Source organism: Herpailurus yagouaroundi, unplaced genomic scaffold (genome assembly GCF_014898765.1).
Source record: "Herpailurus yagouaroundi ecotype Mexico unplaced genomic scaffold, PumYag 187, whole genome shotgun sequence".
Lineage (NCBI taxonomy): Eukaryota > Metazoa > Chordata > Mammalia > Carnivora > Felidae > Herpailurus > Herpailurus yagouaroundi.
In genome coordinates this window covers 22,159,684-22,180,797 of record NW_024412418.1, presented here as the reverse complement: position 1 = coordinate 22,180,797, position 21,114 = coordinate 22,159,684, and the positions used below count along the sequence as shown (strand labels likewise).

At 38.5% G+C, this 21,114-nt stretch overlaps 1 long non-coding RNA gene across 1 annotated transcript in view; it reads right to left on the bottom strand.

Annotated features, from left to right (window-relative positions):
• LOC121043618 (uncharacterized) overlaps positions 1-21,114 on the bottom strand; it is a 236,179-nt gene that overhangs the window by 50,097 nt on the left and 164,968 nt on the right. The gene's annotated exons all lie outside the window — the stretch shown is intronic.

Below are 21,114 nucleotides of genomic sequence, written 5' to 3'. Positions count from 1 at the left end.
AACCTGGACTGGAACTATATCATCAGTTCTTCTGGGTCTCCAGCTTGCTGAAGATCTTAGGACTTCTCAGCCTCTACAACCGCAAATATATTTCATAATAAATATATTTATGATACATATGTCACATGCGTGGTTCTGTTTCTCCCGAGAACCTAGACTAATACAGAGAATGCCATGCTTCTAGACACAACCCGAAAACAGTACCAAAATTATCTGGACTCAAGATGTGAGGCAAATATACTGGGAATACACCTCCAATATCTGTGTTATAGGGAAATCAGGTAATCATCAACATCACAGATAGCTCTGAAGAAGAAAAGCAGGAAGTTGTCAGGAAGTACAGCTAGAAAAAGCTTTGGGGGGCATTATTAGAAAACTAGAAAATAAGGACCTTTCCCTCCAAGTAGAGTGAGTATGGCAATGGGGAAATTATAGGAGCACTGGGGAGATTCTGGGAGACAACAGAGAGACTGCTGACAGCAAATCGCAGGAGTCCCACCTGAATGGGGAATGGAAGTGAGGGGAAGAATCCCCATTTGGGGAAGGAATGGGAACAATATCACCAGGCTTTTTAAATTTTGTCAGAACATATTTGGAGCTGAGGATTACAAGTAGGCCTAGATTTAGACACAGGGCACAACATGATGTCTTCTTGGCAGTAACTAGGTAGAAGCCTGGTCACTAGGACTAGAACATAAGACACAGAAGGGCTGGAAGCTGATATGACTAGATGACAGGCACCTGAGATTCCAATTAGAGTCCTCTGAAAAGATCCAGACAGAGGACAACCCTGATCCAGGCTGGGTACTGCCTGGGGGACAAGAGACCCTAACAAGACTTTCGTAATGACCAGACTGCCAGCTGGGCTTTTGAGCAATAAATCTCCCCAACATCTCCTTTTCTACACGTCTTCATCCTTCTCCAGTTCTTTCTATTCATGAAGCTTACCTTGGTGAAACCCCATAAGGTAGTATAGATTTATAGACCAAATCCTGAAGTTCTGGCTCAACTCACTCTACTCATGATATAATCTCAAATTGCTCTTTAATCTCTGAGTCGTGACATTGTTACTGACTTTCTCATTTTTAACCTGGCTACCCCTCAAACTTTAAACTTGATGTTCAATACTGTTTTCTGAGAACCATTCTTGAATCCCTTCCTTGAATGTGTTGAAGTAGAATAATAAGTACACAGGGGTCTAATTATTGAAATAGACTTAGAAATTAACTTTCCCCATCTCTGTCAGAATTCTTGAAGGCAAGATGGATTTATTGATCAGGTACATGCATAAAGGCTTTCCTTTACCTTGCCCTTGGTTTAGAATATGTCTGCTAAATGATCACTTCACCACACTCTGGACAGAACCATGTCAATCTTTATCAAACGAAGAATAAGACAGTAAGTTTCCTAGGTACGAAATACACAATTCAATTTTTTTAAGAATTAGCATGGGATGCCAAGCAGCCTGACAGGGAATCTTTGGAAAATTAAAGCATGAGATGAGAACTTTTAGACCAAGGGTAATTGTTACCACAATAGACTGTCTCTCCTGATACTCTTTCATCCATAGATATGTGCAATCACTCTGCATGTTGAAGTGTATTTGAAATTGGAAGATGAGAAGTTCCTAACGTTGAAGAGGTTTAAAGTTCATTACAAATACCTCTCTTTTGGAATTAGATTTGAATTGGAAAACTTTTCAAAGTCTAGTGTTATAGGGGCAATAAAATATTTTAAAAGTTAGCAAGCCAAATGGCTTCTCTTTCTTCCAAATTAATTTTTCTCCAATAGCAAACTAGGCAGAAATTCTTTACCATGACTGAATTTCAGAAGGTTGGAGGTTATCAAAGCAGTTTGTAGACTTTTTCTAGACATTTCCCTTCCCCCTGTTCTCACACCTATTCTCCAACCACTTAAGATGAATCAGTTTGAATGAAAGCAACAAATACATGTGAGCAGATTCTATGGCTTGAAGGCTGTCCACTATCTGGTAATGCCTAGGGAGCCTTTCCCATTAGGGGAGTGTTTGGACTATGACTTCAAAAAACAAAGACATCATGGAAGCAGAAATACGCTATGATGTTGTGATTTATAATAAGATATATATTTGCCACTTCTGGTGCAGAGCTCATAAAACCCTTGGACTTTCCTAAGTGATGAGACAAAGGTGTCTTTTGTTATTTTAATGAGGTGACTTTGGACAGCACCTAAGGATGGGGCTGGTTGCCAGGAGAACCAACCTGTAATTAGAGGGTTGGAACTTCAGTCCTATCCCCTTGATCTCTGGAGAGGGGAGAGGGCTGAAGATTGAGTTCAGTCTCCAGTGGCCAATGATGTAATTAATACCTTTGTAATGAAGTCTCTATAAAAACCCAAAACAAAGGGCACCTGGGTGGTTCAGTCGGTTAAGCGTCTGATGCTTGATTTTGGCTCAGGTCATGATCTTACAGTTCATGAGATCGAGACTTGCACTGGGCTCATTAACAGTGTGGAGCCTGCTTGGGATTCTCTCTCTCTCTCTCTCTCTCTCTCTCTCTCTCTGCCCCTCCCCTACTTGCTTTCTCTCTCTCTCTCAGAAATAAATAAACATTAAGAAAAAGAGGACTGTGTTCAGAAATCTTTGGGGTTGAAGAATACATGGAGATTTGGGGAGAGGACACACCTGGGAAGAGCATGGGAGCTCTGTGCCCCTCTCCATCCCTTGCCCTATGCATCTCTTCTATCTGGCTGTTCCTAAGTTATATCAGTTGATAATAAACTGGTGATCCCATAAGCAAAATGTTTCTCTGACTTTTGTGAGACACTATAGCAAAATAATCAAACCCAAGAAGAGGATCCCTGGAAACTTCAGTCTATATAGCCACTTAGAAGCACAGGTGGACTTACGACTGGTGTCTGAAATATGTGTGGCGTAAGGAGGGGCAGTTTTGTGGGACTGAGCCCTTAAGCTGTGGAATCTGATGCTATCTTCAGGTAGATAGTCACAGAAGTCAGTTGAATTGTAAGATATCCAGCCAGTGTCTGAGAAATGTGTGTTGATGTGCGGACCTTCATACACATATTGTAATTGGGTGCCGAATTATAAGTTTTAAAGGCCTTTCAAGTGTGGCCTGACTTTACCATCCCATAGTATCAGATATCCTGTCCTCCTCTCTGAGCTAGGCACCAGAAAGCCTGTTATTAAATATCCTCTTTTTTGGATACAGCCACCTTGTTCTGAGGCCAAATGTGCTGTGTAAGAATTTATAAAAGATGTTGAGAGCAAAACATTCTTAAGTGAGTTACTGCAAGAAACATGTCCCATGCATTTAAATGCTGAGCTCAGATTATGCTTGCGTGTTTATAAGAATCCTTTATTATTTGAAGAAAATGCTCTAAAATGTAAACAGAAGCTGCCTTTGGGTTGCAGGATTACAGATGGCATATCCTTGGATTTTTTCTTTTCTGCCTTTATTACTTTTTTTTTTATTAAGTGTGTGCTATTTTTGTAACCTTAGTACAAAATTAAAATCCTATCCATTTTTTGAGCACTTTAATATCTTCCTATTTGTGTATGTGTGTGTTAATGTGGCTGCATCTCTGCATTACTATATCACAACAGACTATTTTCCTGTATTATACTTTCCTCTTCTTTGCTCCTCGGAATTATTTTTAAGCTATAATCACTGCAAAAGAAAATCCCGAAGTGGTTTACTTTTCTCACATCCAACTACCACTTTAATTTATTCTAAATGAACTCAGTATATCAACAGTAAGGCATCATTACACAACAGAACATTCAAAAGACAACATACTTCCTTTTTTTTAATGTTTATTTATTTTTGCGACAGAGAGAGAGACAGAGCATGAACGGGGGAGGGTCAGAGAGAGAGGGAGACACAGAATCTGAAGCAGGCTCCAGGCTCTGAGCTCTCAGCACAGAGCCCGATGCGGGGCTCGAACTCACTGACTGTGAGATCATGACCTGAGCTGAAGTCATACGCTTAACCGACTGAGCCACCCAGGCGCCCCAACAATATACTTCTTAAGTAATATATTGCATATTATACCTGCTTCTCAAGAGACCCGCAACAAGGCAGGCATCTCCAGAAGATTCAGCTTTACTAAAGACCAAGCATATATAATGAATTATCTATGACCCCAAGATTGTTCACAAATCCCCAAGAGGTCAAGATCATGGGCTCCTGAGAATGTCAAGATGTTACTTGGAAGCATTTAGAACAAGGAAGTGATAGATTAATTGAAGATTACGTGACTTCCCATGAATCGGGATGTATGCTCCAGGTTTGAGTTAATCTGTAAAATGTCACTTAGAGGTGGCTATGTTATCCTCATTTTGTGGATGAAAGCACTGAAGATCAAAGAGTAAAGTGGCTTTCTTGATCTCATATATTCATTAAATGGCAGATTTCAGATTTAAGATCATGTCCTCTGACTACAAACTTCTAATCCATGACTGTACAGAAAAAAAAGCCAAGAGTATACAGAATTGTAAGCTGTTCTATATGTACAGTTTTGGGGGGGTGGGGGAGGGAGAACACAGAATGAGAGCATACAAGGGGGTGGAGAAAGTGAATGCCCAAATCTTCACCTATCTCTAAACCATAATGACTCTAAAGAGTGCTTTTCTTCCCTCCCCTCCTTGTATTGCCTACATTTAAGTCCAATCTCTTATCTAGGTTGGGCTATAAAACAAGTGTAGGCTAAAACACACACACACACACACACACACACACACACACACACAAACACACACAAAGGAAGGAAGGAAGGAAGGAAGGAAGGAAGGAAGGAAGGAAGGAAGGAAGGAAGGAAGGAAAAGAAAAAAAAAGGCTCAAATAGTCACTAAATCTCAGAGAGTCTAAGATGACTTCTGAACTTTTATTTTTTCTTTTTTTTTTTTTTAATTTTTTTTCAACGTTTATTTATTTTTGGGACAGAGAGAGACAGAGCATGAACAGGGGAGGGGCAGAGAGAGAGGGAGACACAGAATCGGAAACAGGCTCCAGGCTCTGAGCCATCAGCCCAGAGCCTGACGCGGGGCTCAAACTCACGGACCGCGAGATCGTGACCTGGCTGAAGTCGGACGCTTAACCGACTGCGCCACCCAGGCGCCCCTGACTTCTGAACTTTTAAAATTACCTTATTTTAAACAAATTGTCTTAGAAACTCTTGATTGTTTTTTTTTAGCAATGTGAGGAGGATATTGGTATTGGCAGGGTTAGTTATATAGACTGAGTAGGTAAGTCTTCAACTGCAAAATAATTTAAAGGGATACTTTGCTTCAAAATATCTGTAATCAGAGTATACCAGGATTTTAAATCAGACAAAGGGTTTGAAATCTAGCCTTGACCAGTAAAGGCTAGAACAAGCTACTTCACCTCTCTGGACCCAGGAATAAATGCCTAAGATATATGCTTACCCTAGGGTACACTGAGAGGTAATGAAATAACTGGGCTGGGAGCCCAGGTCGATTGATTCCTAGCCAACCATGTTAACCAAGAAATAACCCACAGTAGACCCCAAGTAATTGATTAATACTTTCTACTTTGACAACTTGCAGCTTAGAAGCTGTACTCTTTTTTCAGTCTTAATGATCACAAAAACTTTCTGCTACAAATGGTAAACTCTGAGAGCCCTGGAATATTTCCTTCCAGACCCCAGCCTCCAACACCATTCCCTCACCAGCATAGAACACAGTCTAGAGAGAAAAGAGAAGTGTCTTTGCTGTTTTAATAACCCACCAGGTGTCAAACACTATGATGTTTGCACATTAACTCACACGTTCATGATGTTATCTCAAATCATCCTACCAAGTTATGTTATGATTATTGCTATTTTCAACTAAAAACTGGAGAAACTGAGGCCCAGAGTAGTGAAATAACTTTCCAAGTATCATACTACTAGAGAGTGACTAAAACAGGATTGAAGGTCCATGTTGTTTCTGTGTCTCATGCTTTCTTCCACAGAACACTAAGGAATAGGTTCGTTAGATTTGAGAAGTTTTGATTAACCTACATGGTGCCTAGCCTACCAGGAACATGTCCTTAGATCCAAGAAAAGAGGGAAATGGAGAAGCCCATTCTGCACAGCAGTCTGCACTGTTGTCTTTCTCTCTGTACTCTACATTGGGTGGTAAAGCAGGTTCCTTTTCTACTACATGGGAGGGACAGACAAAAGGTGTAGAAGTAGGAAAGTAGCAGCAGCTCTGCTATCTAGAGTCCATGTGCCCCACAGGGGCCTGGAGTGCCTCCTTGGTTACCCCCTTCTCCGTGTGAGTCCTGTTGGTTTCTCGCCTGGGGTTGACCAGGACTCCACAATGAGTGGGTTGAGGAATGCTGGCATGGTTTTTCATTTCTTGTCCTTTACAAGGAATGCAATTGGCTCTGGTTCAGCTGCCTCACAAATAAAAACCTTCCACAAAACAGCACTAGGAAGAAAAAGCAAGTCAAATCCTGCAGAGGGCAAGGACAGCAGAAATCCTGTGTCTGTAACAAATAGGTTTATGATATTTCCTGAGGCCTTTAAAAAAAAAAAACACCTTGCTGAGCTGCCTCAGTGAACAAATAGTTGTCCGCTAGGTGGCAGCACACCTTACCTCTGGCTTCCTGCCTGCTGCTTTGGAGAGCTTGCCTTTCTCAAAAGGAAAAGGGAGAAAAGCAGGGCATAAGGTGGGCACAGAGTGAGGGTGGGGGGATGAAAGGAAAAGAATATTTCTTGAGTGTCTCCAGTGTTCCACATTGTGATATATATGCTTTAAAATACATTAGTTCATTTAATCCCCACAGCTTATTGAGGTAGATATCCTTGCCTTAAAGTTACTTATGATTAGTAGCAAATATTGAGGATTTAGTTTATGCCAACCACTTTACTATATATTCATTATCTTATTTAACTCCATTAATACCACTTCCCCAAATGGGTATTATTTCTAACCTTCTTTCACAGATGAGGGAACCAAGGTTTAAAAAGAGTAGACTTTTGAAATCACATTATTACTAAGCCAGGACATTGACAACTGAACTCTGGGAGGATAATATCAGAGTGTATGAGTGACTGAACACACTCCTTGTGTAAGAAAGACTAAATAACTCCAGATGTAAAAAGTAACAGAGCTAAAACCTATGCTTCTAAATATTTTTTCCTAAGTATAAAATGAACACACACACACACACACACACACACACACACACACACACACGCACACATATACACACACATATATTTTATAGAGAAATTTTACATATAGGAAACAGATAAAAAGAATGTAATTATCATCTGCAATCACATGATCTAGAGATAACTCTTATTACTTCTTCCCTCCTATTCCTCTCTGCAGGTATATGTATTTATCATAGTGAATATCATACAGCATATATAGTGTTCGAATAACATTTATTTCACTTAATATTTAAAAATTTTCCCAGACCATTAAAGTATGTTAAAAGTAAAATATTCCTTGGAATGAATGGCATAACTTAATTAATTATACACATATTTCAGAATCTGAATTGGTTCCAAGTTTTCACTACTCTAACTTTTGTTGTAATGCATAGCCTTAGCTATAAATCTGAATACCCATCTCTAATTTGTTTTGCAGACAACTTTCCTATAAACAGAACTGTCAGGTCAAAGGATCTGACCACTTTTAATTCAATAGCTACTACCAAATTTATTTCCAGAAAGACTGTATTGATTTGCATTTGCTCCAACACTGTACATTTTCAGATTCATTTTCTCCTTTGCTTTTCAGCCTGTTCTTCTGACTCTTATGCATTATGTCACCTACAATTAGATCCCTTCTTTCTAGAATTATCAGTGTCTCTATCATCCTAGACTCCTTTGCCCTGCTTTCAAATATACACTACACTTCTCTTCTACCCCAACTGAAAATATTTTTTTTTTATTTGACCCTGTGCTCCTTAAGCTATACTCCATTGCTCTCTGCCAGTTCATTCTCAGTTTTCTGAAACACATGTGGTGTGTATCCTTTGGTGCTCTGCCATGTATCCACACACTGCCAGTTCCCTCCAACTACAGTTCTACCTTCTTTATTCTAATGTATCAGACCTCATACAGGTAACTGTTGACCTCTCACCAGTCTTGATCTCCATTATTACCAATTTCTCTGTATAATTTAGCGTCATCAAACTTTTTACCAGATTTCACTCACTTTAGTCCCTATGATATTGCACTTTCCTTGTTTGTCTCTTATGTTTGACCAACTCTCCTCTTTTACTAGAAGCTATTCCTTTTCCTTGGAAATCCTCAAATTGTTATCAGATGCCACTTTTTCTAGGCCCAGTTGAATACAAATCTTGGCTATTTTGATGAAAATATAAACTTAAATTATAACAAACTTTAATCTCTCAAATAAGCATAAAATTTGTCCAAGTAGATGGAAAAGGCAGAATATATAGAGAATATTCAAGGCAGAATAGTAAAACAAAGATAGAGTTAGGGATGTGAATACTATTCTCAAGAATGGCTAGGGGCGCCTGGTGGTTCAGTCAATTGAGCATCCAACTCTTGATTTTGGCTCTGGGCATGATCCCAGCGTCATGAGATCCAGCCCATGTCTGGCTCTGTGATGAGCGTGAAGCCTGCTTAAGATATTCTCTCTCTCTCCCTCTCTCTCTCTCTCTCTCCTTCTGCCTTTCTCACATGCTCACATGCTCTTTCTTTCTCTCTAAAAATAAAATTTTAAAAAATCAGTAAGAATGGCCAATGTGGCATTTCACCTAGCATGCCAGGGCATTTGTTAGTTGTTCAAATTAAAAGAGGGAGAGTGTAAAAAAGAGCATTCAAATGTGAAACAACTTGCAAAACATGGCAAGATGTTCCATAAATTTACCATATCACTTTACAGAGTGAGTCTTCGAGAAGCCCTACGGTACAAAGACCTGTTCTTATACTTATTTGACCATTGGACCTTTTGTGGGAGAAGACCTAGTGGGATACGAGCATGGGAAATTCTGGACCAAGAGGATAGGGTTCCCAATGATGAGGTTATAAAGTTAGGGAAAGCCAGTTGGTGGCAGATCTTAGCTGTCCAGGAGTAATAGAAGGGCATTTTAGATGTTTTGTCCAGCTTTGAAGACTGACTAAAAGTATTTTAAAATGGATTAGTCAGACAGAAATTTGTTCTTTAGATAGATAACTTTTCATATTATGTAATCCCAAGTTGTGCAGCAAGGAGATGAATTGAGAGGATTTTGAAATTGATGGAATTTCTCTACTGAAAAAAAGAGGTACTGCTCAATTCTCATCATGGTGCCTGAGATAGAGAGAAAAACACTGAAAAGAGATGCAAAGACCAAAACTTTGTAATTGATTAATAGAGAGGGTGAAGCAGAGAAAGGAATCATATGGCACTCACATCTATTAATTCACTTATTATGTATGTTATACATACAACAAATGTCTGCAGTGCTAGTAAGTGCAATTATAAATGTCAACTAATATTCTATAGCCTCTACTGTCAAATAATTCTTAGTATGTTAGTACAAGAGAATGCTTAGAACCGTATCTGTATCTGTATGTGTATCTATCTGTATCTGTTTCTATCCACATGGATAGAAATTTTAAATGTAAAAAAATTAAATATATAAAAATACATAAAATTCCTACAAAAATAATTACTTATACATAATATAGATAAATAATACATAAAATATATATAATACATAAATGTATAAACATGATTATACATAAAATACATAATTTATTCATGTGCCTGAGGCATATTTATAAAAATAATTTTATGTTAGATGGGTATATATAAATAAAATATTGAACTGTAAGGGAAACTGTATGTGTTTATATGCATGTATATCATGAAATATTCAAATTCTATAAAGAGATAAGATAAATCCTGTGAAGCAGAAGGTAACTGATATTATCATACCTCTAAGAAATCATGGCCTAATACTGATACAGCATTCAAAATTCTGCTTCCAAATCACTCAGCCCATTATGCACTATTTCATTGCACTGTTCCTTTTTTATTTCTACAATAATGACAACAATCAACTCATCAATACCTGGTGAGCAGAGCATACTACCACCAAAGAACATCTATTGTGAAAGATAAACCAGATGCTCTAGGCTGAAATGACACTAAAATATCTGTCTGTCTGTCTATCTATCTATCTATCTATCTATCTATCTATCTATCTAAAAGAACACAAGGGGAAAAAAAGAAAGACAATGTGTTATCTGGAGGGAGAAAATTCACTCTCTTTGCTACAATTTTAGAAAGTGGAATATAACAACCTCTTTTGGTTTGGTGTCTGTGCATGTCTCAATATTTTTATAGAAAATGGTAATATAATTCCCAGTCTCAGAAGTGAGCTGACATGGCCAGCAATTTTTAGTAGCTTCTAAAGAGGATATAAGGCCAATATGAATTACAGCTTTGAAGTTATCTGTGTACTCACCAGCATTATCCAATGAAATAAAACTCCAAAGTGTTATCTTAGAATCACAATGAGGCAGAAATGGACAAAACACTTGATCTCATGATATTTTGCTTCTCTTGGACAAATCACAAATTAAATTGGCAAGCATGTACATAGCTGGCCAGTTGAGGAAGCCTCCTGCTAAGAGTAGGAAGACAGTAATACAAAAGTTTAGGGGTTGGAGTCAAATTGTAATACCTCTCTCTACTAATGACTAGACGAGTAATCTTAGGCAAGGCATTTGACCTCTTTGAAACATGATTTCCATTTTAGAAAAATGGGGAAAATAATCACAAAACATCTTATACGATTGCTATGAAGGTTTTCAAAAGTGAAAACTTTGTGTCTTTCACAAAAAAGGAGCTCTTAGTTCTTGGTTATCTCACCTCACCCGACATCCTTGTTTTACTATACGGTCAAACTGAACCTAAATTCTTTGTGAATAGGGATATGGTTCCAATTGTTAGAGAGGCTGTGATCCAGCTAAACAAACAAACAAACAAACAAAAGTAGACTAAGCAATTTTTCATAAGGCCCATTCAAAAAAAATCATGAGCTACTTCTCAATACATTTCACTGAGTTGTGTAAACAGCAAATGTTTCAGGATTAAAATAGTCTCCCTTCATAAACACTGATCTAGGTGTTAAAGGATCCATAAAGTTCAATTAGGCAAGGAGCATTAGGCGAGAGCCCTCCAGTGGGCAGAGGGTTTCATCAAATGTGAAGGCAGAACAATGCATTTTAGAGTTAAAGGAGAGAAGAACCCTTTCTTGTAGCATTGCTACTTGACTATATTTCATCTTCAACAGCTGGAACAAAAACTTTTCCACCTTAGGCCTGATTGAAAGTTCATTAATAAAAAGGAAAAAGAGAAACGTGTTAATTAAAAATGAGATGAAGGACGTAGCCAAAGAAATAAAAGAAAAAATAAAAGAAAAAAATAAAATCACATTTAACCTTTCCATTCTTAAATATCATAAAAGGAGGAGGAGGGGGGAGGGGCAGGGAGAGAGGCAATAGCTAGTGTTGGTGCAAGTATGGGATAATAGCCATGCACACATAACTGGTTGGCACGAATTGGCACAATCTTTCTGGAAGTCAATTTGCTGTTATTTAGCATAAAATTTTGAGTTTTTCATATAACTTAGTCCAACAATCCCTAAGAACTTCATCTTTTAAAATATAGTCATGGATACACACAAATGTATGGTTAAAAGAATGTTCATGACAGCCTTCGAATAGCAGTGAATCCTTGTCAACAGTCTACATACCTTACCATGAATGGCTGATTTAATAATTTATGTCCTATCTATTCCTGGAAATTCTATGAAGTTGCTAAGCATGCTTTACATGTATAAGTAATGCCACATTACTTATGTAATGAATGTAATGTAATATAAAACAACAGTGCAATGTAAGTCACTTATAATATGTATATAAATGTATACAAGCAGAAAGAGCAATTGTTGTTTTGACATTAGTTGTCAATTGGTGATGTTTTTACTTTTAGTTTGTACATTTCTGTCTTCTGAATTTTCTTCAATAAACAAATGTCCTTTGAGTAAAAAGATATAAAAAAAAACAAGTGAAAACTGAAAAAGACAAGAGCAAATGAGGAAATACTATTCAGTGTTAGTGGGAAGTAGTTCTTCAGGATCTGTGTATGAGATTAAAATATGGAGGAAAAGACAGTGAAACTCTGAAGGGGAAGTGGTTGGTGTTTAGCCAAATTCTATCTTGTGTGATGTCTAATACATGTTTTATTCAATAGTAATTAATATGCGTCTTGAGTGGGCATGAAATGGTAATGGAGACTAAATGGAGCATTTTCAGGGATATTCAAGGCAAACAGCTGATTTTGTGACATGGGAGAGTCTTGGTCTGTAGCCCCTGATAATAACTACATCTTGCAGCAATCCTAAGTGCCTTTCCCTGTGGAATTTTCTTTCTGTTATCATAAAGCCTTCAATAACATCTTACTAAACTATAGCTTTGCCTTATCTGTCCCATGGGGCATTATTAAGAAAGGATATATGCATAGTATCAGGATTATAGGGTTGTAGTGAACAGTGTCCATTAGATGGAAAGAAAGATAGATGATGAAGACCAGATTCTCAGTTAGGGTAACAGCAACACCAGGACCAACTGGTGGATTATGAAAACATCTCCAGGGGCGCCTGGGTGGCGCAGTCGGTTAAGCGTCCAACTTCAGCCAGGTCACGATCTTGCGGTCCGCGAGTTCGAGCCCCGCTCAGAGCCTGGAGCCTGTTTCCGATTCTGTGTCTCCCTCTCTCTCTGCCCCTCGCCCGTTCATGCTCTGTCTCTCTCTGTCCCAAAAATAAATAAACGTTGAAAAAAAAAATTTTAAAAAAAGAAAACATCTCCAGGATGTCTAGAATCAACTATATGTACAGTTAACCTGTTGTTTTGCATTCAATTAAAATATAAATGGTGAATTAAAATCACAGTGGTTTAATATTCCAGGTCTTCATACAGTCAATGATACCTGGAGAACTTAGACCCAGCCCCATGTCATATGGTACTGTCCTGTTCCCAAACATCAGCTGATCCCAATTCAAGAACTGTCATTAGTCCATGATGCACAATAATCATAGATAAGACTTAAAATGCACAAAATGCAGGTAAGGAGGCAGAGGAGCAGAAAAGAAGATTTACTTAGAGATGGAGTGCTTTGATGTGAGCTTCTCCTATGTTTTCTCTTTATACAGCTTCACTGATGGCTAGATGGTGAGCAAATCCTTATATTTACCCTTAAGTGGGGGCTCAGCGTTGGTAGTCATTCCAGTTATTTAGTCTATCTGATCCTCAGTTTCATTATCTACAAAAATAAAACATAACATTCTCTTTGCTAGACTATTATAATGATTATACAGTTAAAATACATAAAAGACTTAGCAAAATATCTGATTCATAAAATAGGCACTCAGTAAGTATGGAAAAGCAGCATAAGGCGGGAGAAGTAGTAACTCTCAAACTCCATTAACACACTGGGGACCCCTGAAGGGCTTGTTAAACAGATTTTGGGGCCTTCCACATAGTCAGATTCTGTAGGTTTGGGTGGCACCCAAGAATTTGCATTTCTAGCAATTCCCAAGTTCTGCTGCTGCTGTTGGTCCAGATACCACACTTGAGAAACACTGGCCTATGGAATCAGATACACTTGAAATCTCATCCAAAAGCCATTCTTTATGATGTCTGTGGTCAGGGGCCAATAACTTAGTTTCTCTTAGTTTCTAATCCCCTATCACTAAACTGGACATAATAACACTTATTCACAGGACTGCTTTGTAAAGGGTGCCCTAGTAGAGTTTGGGATATAGTATACAAGTAATAAATGTAAAATACCTGTCTTCCATTTTAGTCTGTTTCATTTCTCTAAGCTCTGAAATTACCAACCAAACCTCTCAGCACTTTCTAATTTTTATGAAACTAATTCTGTTAGATTGTCTTTTCTACTTGACAGAAAGTTCTTCAAGAAAAAAAAAGATATTATTTTATAAATCACTTGCCCCACACAGTGCCTGGAATATAATAGATACTCCCGCAGTAAATGTGCATTATCTTTATTAAACTGGGTCTTTCTAAAGATACTGTATTCCTTCATTGTCTTCTCTTTGCTAATTTTTCCAAAACAAGAAAGTTCAGATAAATAGAAAGTTGGAATAATTTTTCTCTGTTTCAAACATAACTCACATATCCTTGGCTACTGGTTAATCAGAAAACAAACAAACAAAGAAAACTATTCCTAACATTTGAGCAGTTGTTGAAAAATAATCTAGCAAAGTTTCTAAGATGTGATATTAACCGTTCTTTTGGTCAGTGTTCATGGAAATGCTGTTCACCCTTGTTTCTCTACACACCTGACTTCCATATTATCTTGCTCACAACTCCCTTGCGACCCATTCTGTCATCCAATACTGGCACTCAGGGCTATCTTCGTAGGTGTGTAACCTGTGCAGTACACAAAGCCCCATGCTTAGAAAGGCTCTGTGCTTGGTTAATACTTACCATCACCATCTATCTGTTCTTCATAATATTTGAACAAAGGAAGCTGAATTTTCATTTTTTACTGGGCACTGAGAATTATGTATATGACCTTGCTGGCACAAAAGCTGGGATTCTAGGGAGATGAGACTGCTGCATCGACAATCAAAAAACTGCATATATATATATATATATATATATATATATATATATATATATATATATTCATTTTCTGGCAATCCATTGATAGGTTTCTCAATAACTATATAACCTTGGGAAAATCACTTCAATTTACTGAGCCTGGACAACCTTATCTATAAAACCACATCTAAACTTAGTGCTCTCTTATGTACTTCCAGTTAGTAACTACTATAAAATCTGTTAATTTCTAAATACAGAGAACTTTACAACTTAAAAAAAGGAACCCCTGCTTTAGAGAGACACATTTTCTAAATCTATCGAATCTATTTAAAAAGAAAAACAGATGGTGAATGTATCCTAAGATGCCATTATTTCTCATATAACTATATACCTTGCATTTCCATGTAATTTCCTGGGGACAGTCAATCTGAAAATCTTTCTATACCTTAGTCTGAAAAATGACACATCAACAACATGCTGAGTCTCCTAATTACCAGGAATGTAGGGCCCATTAAACTGTGAGCATGCATATGCACACCTAATTATGTTTATGCCTACTTATAAATCAGCAAAGTGAAAGCATATGCATGCTGAAAATTACCCATCATTAACTTTCCTAATTGCACACATATAAAAAGGGAAATAATTCACTTCAGAGTATGTTTTCATCCTTTGGGCAAAGCATACACTCATCTTGTTTAGGTTTTGAAAAATTGTCTTCTTGCTCATGAATGGAAATCAATTCTTTGGATGCCAAAACCAACATAGTTCTTCCCTGGGTGTCGAGCCAGAGAAAATGAAAAGATTCAGATACGAATGTCAGAAGACTAGAGCATGGATCTGGGAAGCAAACAGCACAGAGAGGAGATACTAGGTAAATGAAAACAATTCCATCATTCTGATGAAGAGCGCAGTGTAGATGATGACAGGCCAACCACAGATACAATGGGATGCAACAAGGAGGGACAGATCCTCAGGGAAAAAGAAGCATTAAATTTAGATGTCGGACAGAAGACTCAATTTCATGACAGTAATTGAGATCAATTGGAGCACTGTCTGCTCTCCTCATTCACAATTTCCCTTGTAGTTTCTCGAACAATTACTGTTCTATTACTGGCAGGATTAAGATAAGACAGACAGGAGTTGTGCATGCCTAATTGGGCTTCCATATATGGTTTATTGCTGTCCTTAGAGACGGAAAGCAGAAAAAAGGGAGGAGGGCAAAAAAAAACAGTGCTTTTGATGTTCACAGTAATGGGAAACCATTCTGGTACTAATTCAGAGGTGCAGAGACCTGAATAATAAAGCTGAGGATGTGTCTCCTGATAATTCTTCTCTAGGCACTGTGCATGCATTATTTAATTTAGCCCTCACAACAGCACTGCAGAGGCTTCGTTACTGTCCCCGTTATACAGATGAAGATGAGGGTAAGGAAATCACCTAAATGGCCCAACCACTAGTTGGTGGGGTAAAGAGTCAAATTTCAGCTCTTTCTGACTCCAAAACCCTTGTTTCATGCTATGCTGCCACCCAATTCAAAGTAGCTCAAATTCCCAGATTTAGTCACTTTCTCTTTGCTAAAGATTCAGATAGACTTATATTTTCTCTTCACTATATTGACAGTTTTTTTTTAAATAAAGCATCTGAATTAATGACTTTCTAAAATGCAACTTGTACCCTATGACTTTACTGACTTCTATTGACCTATGCTAGAACAATGTTTTCCTTTGAGCCTAACCACCGTCTTTGAAACCCCTCTTCTATTCTAGTGTTTGCCAGAGTGTAAGTCAACTTTCCCTAAGGAAGAAGGTAGAGAAATCTGACCTAGACTCTACCAGTAAGATTCACTTGTGCAATATTTTGAATGAGAACTAAATAGCCAAGGAAGCCAGGTCTGAGGCATTGAACTTTGGGAAAGCAGAAACTTATATGAGTCCAATTCTTCATGGATGGTAATGACATTGCTTCTGGTTTCCAACCATGGACATCCCAGTTGTTCCATGGCACCTGATATGGGGTTGAGCATTGATTTTGCACTGGGGCTCAGTTTCTGGCTCTCTCAACTCCTGAGGATTCTGAAAAACAATACTTCAATAATTCCCTTTTCTTGCTTTTACTAAGTAGAGTGCATAGTATTTTGCAACTAACAACTCTAATTTTGACACCAACTTAAGGAAATATGAACTCTCTTCCTTGTCACCCATAGTCTTCCCCAGTAAAAAGGCTCCAGTAACATCCCCTATTACTTTGTTCTTCATACCAGTGTTCTATTCAGTGTGACTTGTACACTGTTCCCTCTACTTGGAAATCAGTCCTATTCAATTAGACTTTGTGGTAGGCTTCCTGCACCTGAATCCACAGACTGACCAGCTTCAAGGGCCATCCAACGCTCCCAATTATTTTAGATATGAATACCTAGGCCGAGCCCCTGTTTGAGGGTAAATATAAGGATTTGCTCACCATCTAACCACCAGTAAAGCTGTGTAAAGAGAAAACATAGGAGAAGCTCACATCAAAGCACTCTATCTCTAAGTAAATCTTCTGTTCTGCTCCCCTGCCTCCTTTCCTACATTTTGTGCACTAGAAAAGACCAAGTGCTGGAAAATCTAAAGGTCACATTTACCTTCATTTCTTCTTCCTCTGTGTCAATTTTTCTATTTTTAATACATTCTATGTGACCCACTCTATCACCCAAGCCAAAACTCTGAGTCATCCCTGATTCTTTCTGTACCTTTAGTCCTTCAATCCTCTTAAATGTATCCCCCTCATATATATATATATATATATATATACATATATATATTATATTCTTTAAATCTCCTATGTTCATCTGTTCATGCCCTATGGAGTAGCCTCCTGCTGTTTTTCTTGCTTCCAGTTCTCTGGTGTTCCTCTGTTCTTCATAAGTATAAGCAGAGAGACTTTTCCAGAACACACATATGATCATGTCTCTTCATGGCCTAAACCTTTTCCAATCAACCACTAAATCCAACTTTCTGGCACTGTGTATGAGACCTCCATGATCTGCCCCACTCTGCCTCCACCCCCCAAACCCACTTCATCTCCTGTGCTGTCCCACACACAGTATGTTACAGCCCTTGAACAAACTACAAAGACACATACATTTCTCCAAACAATCCTGCTTTCTATCTCCTTTTGCCATATTGTCCCACTTGGCTATGCATCTTGTATGGTGTGGCTCAAAAATCTCAGCTTTAACACATCAGCATCTTTAGACTATTCTGAGATCTCCCTCTGTGCCCCCACACTCCTAAAGCATCTTAGTCATTCACACCCCCCCTCTCTGCATTTATGATCTGTTTGTGGAGACCCTGCATAGTCTCCACACCTCCTTCTCTTCACCACCAGGAGGAAGAGACAGATTTGATGTCTGCCATGCTACCTGGCTTTGGTCAGTGAATGATGCTTGACAGTTTGTGTAAATTTTATTATCCCAGCTGACTTCCATGATATTCTTAAATCTTATGAATTTGTGAGAGAGCCTTTTTTCACTCTTCATTGAATCCACCTGAGTCTAACAGTAGATGGGGCACATTTTAATGATGATGATGATTAATAATGATGATAATTCTTAGCTACTATTTATGGAATGTTTAATACTCATCACAAAACTGTAATAATATCATTATCACTTGCAGCTGAGGAAAATGAAATATATAAGAATTAAGAAAAGTGCCCAGTGTCACAAAGCTTACACATTGCAGAACCTATAACTGAACCTCACTCTGTTTGATCCTCTGGCCCTTCTCCATTGGTGGTGATTTTCCACAGGATAAATCATTAGAACCACATTCACGTAACTGGGACCCCAGAATTTCCTGCCTGCATGGTTGAGGGCCTGTGCCGCTTCTCTAGGCCTATTATTTCAAGAGTGGGCCCAACCACTGGTGGGGTGGTTGTTTGTGCTGGAGTATGAATAGGGCTTTGACCATGGGGGCTGTAGTGTCCATACACAGGCACACAATCTCCTTACACAGTGCAAGGGAGCTGACAGTGGGAAGGAAAAGTGGAGGGCAGTTGAATAACACAGAGATATCTGATTCTAGGTTTGAACTGGGGGTCTGGTGTTGTTAGAAAGAAGGAGGTACAACACATTTTATTTACAGTTTTTAGATTATGACTTTCAAATATTTGGATATAAGGTATGTTTACCTCTTTTTAAATATTTAATTACTTATTGAGAGAGAGAGAGAGAGAGAGAGAGAGCATGCGAGAGGAGAAGGACAGAGAGAGAGAGGGGGAGAGAGAATCCCAAGCAGGCTCCATGCTGTCAGTGCACAGCCCCACACATATGGGAGTCAATTTCATGAACCATGAGATTATGACCTGAGCCAAAATCTTGATGGGGTTAGAAGCATGGAGACATGAGAATTTAGAGATCAAATTGGCAGGAATAGCCAATGGGATTTTTAAGATCTCTTGAATCTGCTATTTAAATTACTTACTGTGTATCAGTTAAGCTTATAGCCATGTAAGCTCCTATTTGTACCCTCAAATCTCCAGTAAAATTTACCTGTACATCTCTGCCTCATGTAAAATGAATTTGTAGGGAAAGTGTTTAAGAGATTGAGGCTGTTATTGACATCTGTGTCAATGAGAATACTGAAGCAGGAACAGATGCAAGGCACTTCTAGAAGCCAGAAATCAGAGCCAGAACAGACAAGGAAAAATACAATTTTTCAGAATGCGAGGAAATCTTGAAGTGTTAGATTTTCCATAGAATTTAGAACTGTCTTTGGAGCCAATTTTATCTTTTTTAAGTAGGTAGGTAACCTCAGCTGGTATCTCAGATAGTCTAACATTTTCTTAGTTCCTAAGAACTTGCAGAAGATAAGAACATTAATTATCTCATTTTATCCACTTAAAAAGTCTGTGAGGTGGGCTGTGTTTCCCATTTACAAATGAGGAAACTGAGGCCCAGAGTATAAAATAACCAAGATCACAGAACTCGACAGACTTGGCTCACAGAGCTGTCTGGCATTCTAACTCCTCTTCCTAACTAACCTCATGTCCTTTCCTCTGGGACTCACTCATATTTGAAAACAAATGCTAAAAAATGGACAGCTAGCACTTGATCTTTGTTATTGCTCTTTCTCCACTGTGCCTGTATGCTGCTGCTGAGTCCAGTCAGAGCCTCAATATGCTACTAAACACATTACTCCCATTAGAGAATTAGCAGGTAAAGTGAAAACCTATTCCACATCACAGTCTGCAATTACTGGTTCAGACTTCTCCCAGAGGTTCATTGTGCTGATGAGGAAACAACAGTCAGAATTAAGGAGATTTTACAGCAATGATTTGGCCACAGTACTTTTCAAAAGTTTTAGCTCTGGCTTTCATACCCGTGTCCCAGTCTTAAACTTTGAGCTCAAGCTTGCTACAAGACATTCCAATGTGGATATACTTGTGATTGAATAGTCCCCAAATCACACAGAGAAGCACATTTGCAGGAGTCTTGGTTGGTAGTGATCAATCATTCATGTTACATGAGTATATTTTACATTATAAAATAGTTTTGTGTGTTCAAAGAAAAACCCAAATATTTTCGCTTGCAAGAGTTGTTTTCCTTTTTTTTTTTTATTTATATATTTTGGAAAGAGAGAAAGAGAGCACGTGCATGCATGAGTGGGGGCAGGGCTGAAGGAGAAGGAGAGAAAGAATTCCAAGCAGGTTCTGCCAGGGCGGAGCCCATCCCAACACAGGGCTTGATCCCACAAACCATGAGATCATGGCCTGAGCCTAAATCAAGAGTTGGAAATTAACCAGCTGAGCCATCCAGGCGCCCCAAGAGTTGTTTTCTGATTGCTGTGTTAGATTCGATTAGAAGAATGTTTCTTGCGGTTTAGCACTGTGCTCTTGCACGTCAAAGAGAGTATCTTGATTCCCTTTGCCACCACAGATAAAGTAGGTCATTGTCAGCATCCTTCCCTTCCTCTTTCTTTTTTCAAAAAAAATTTTTAATGATTATTCATTTTTGAGAGACAGAGTGTAAGTAGGGGAGGGGCAAAGAGAGAGGGAGACACAGAATCCAAAGCAGGCTCCAGGCTGTGAGCTGTCAGCACAGAGCCTGATGTAGGGCTTGAACCCATGAACTGTGAGATCATGACCTGAGCCCAAGTCCAATGCCCAACTGACTGAGCCACCCAGGCGCCCCACTGCCTCTTCTTTCTAATGTTCATTACCCCTATACTTGCCCCCTTATCCTCCATCACAGCTCCTGGTTAATTTCTTTCCTTGCATTTATCATGGGTGGTTTCATGATATCATCTCCACTCTGCTATAACCTCCACAAGGCAGATATCACATCTGTTTGGTTTACTAGGTTTCCAGCAGAGCACTTAACACATATTAGGTGTTCAACTAATATTTGTAGAATCAAATAATCTAAAATATATGAATGAAAAAATGGATGGTGGTGCTATATTTGTTGGAGACTTAGGAATCAGTCTAATGAAATCATACCCTCCCCATACCTTCTGTTCTAAT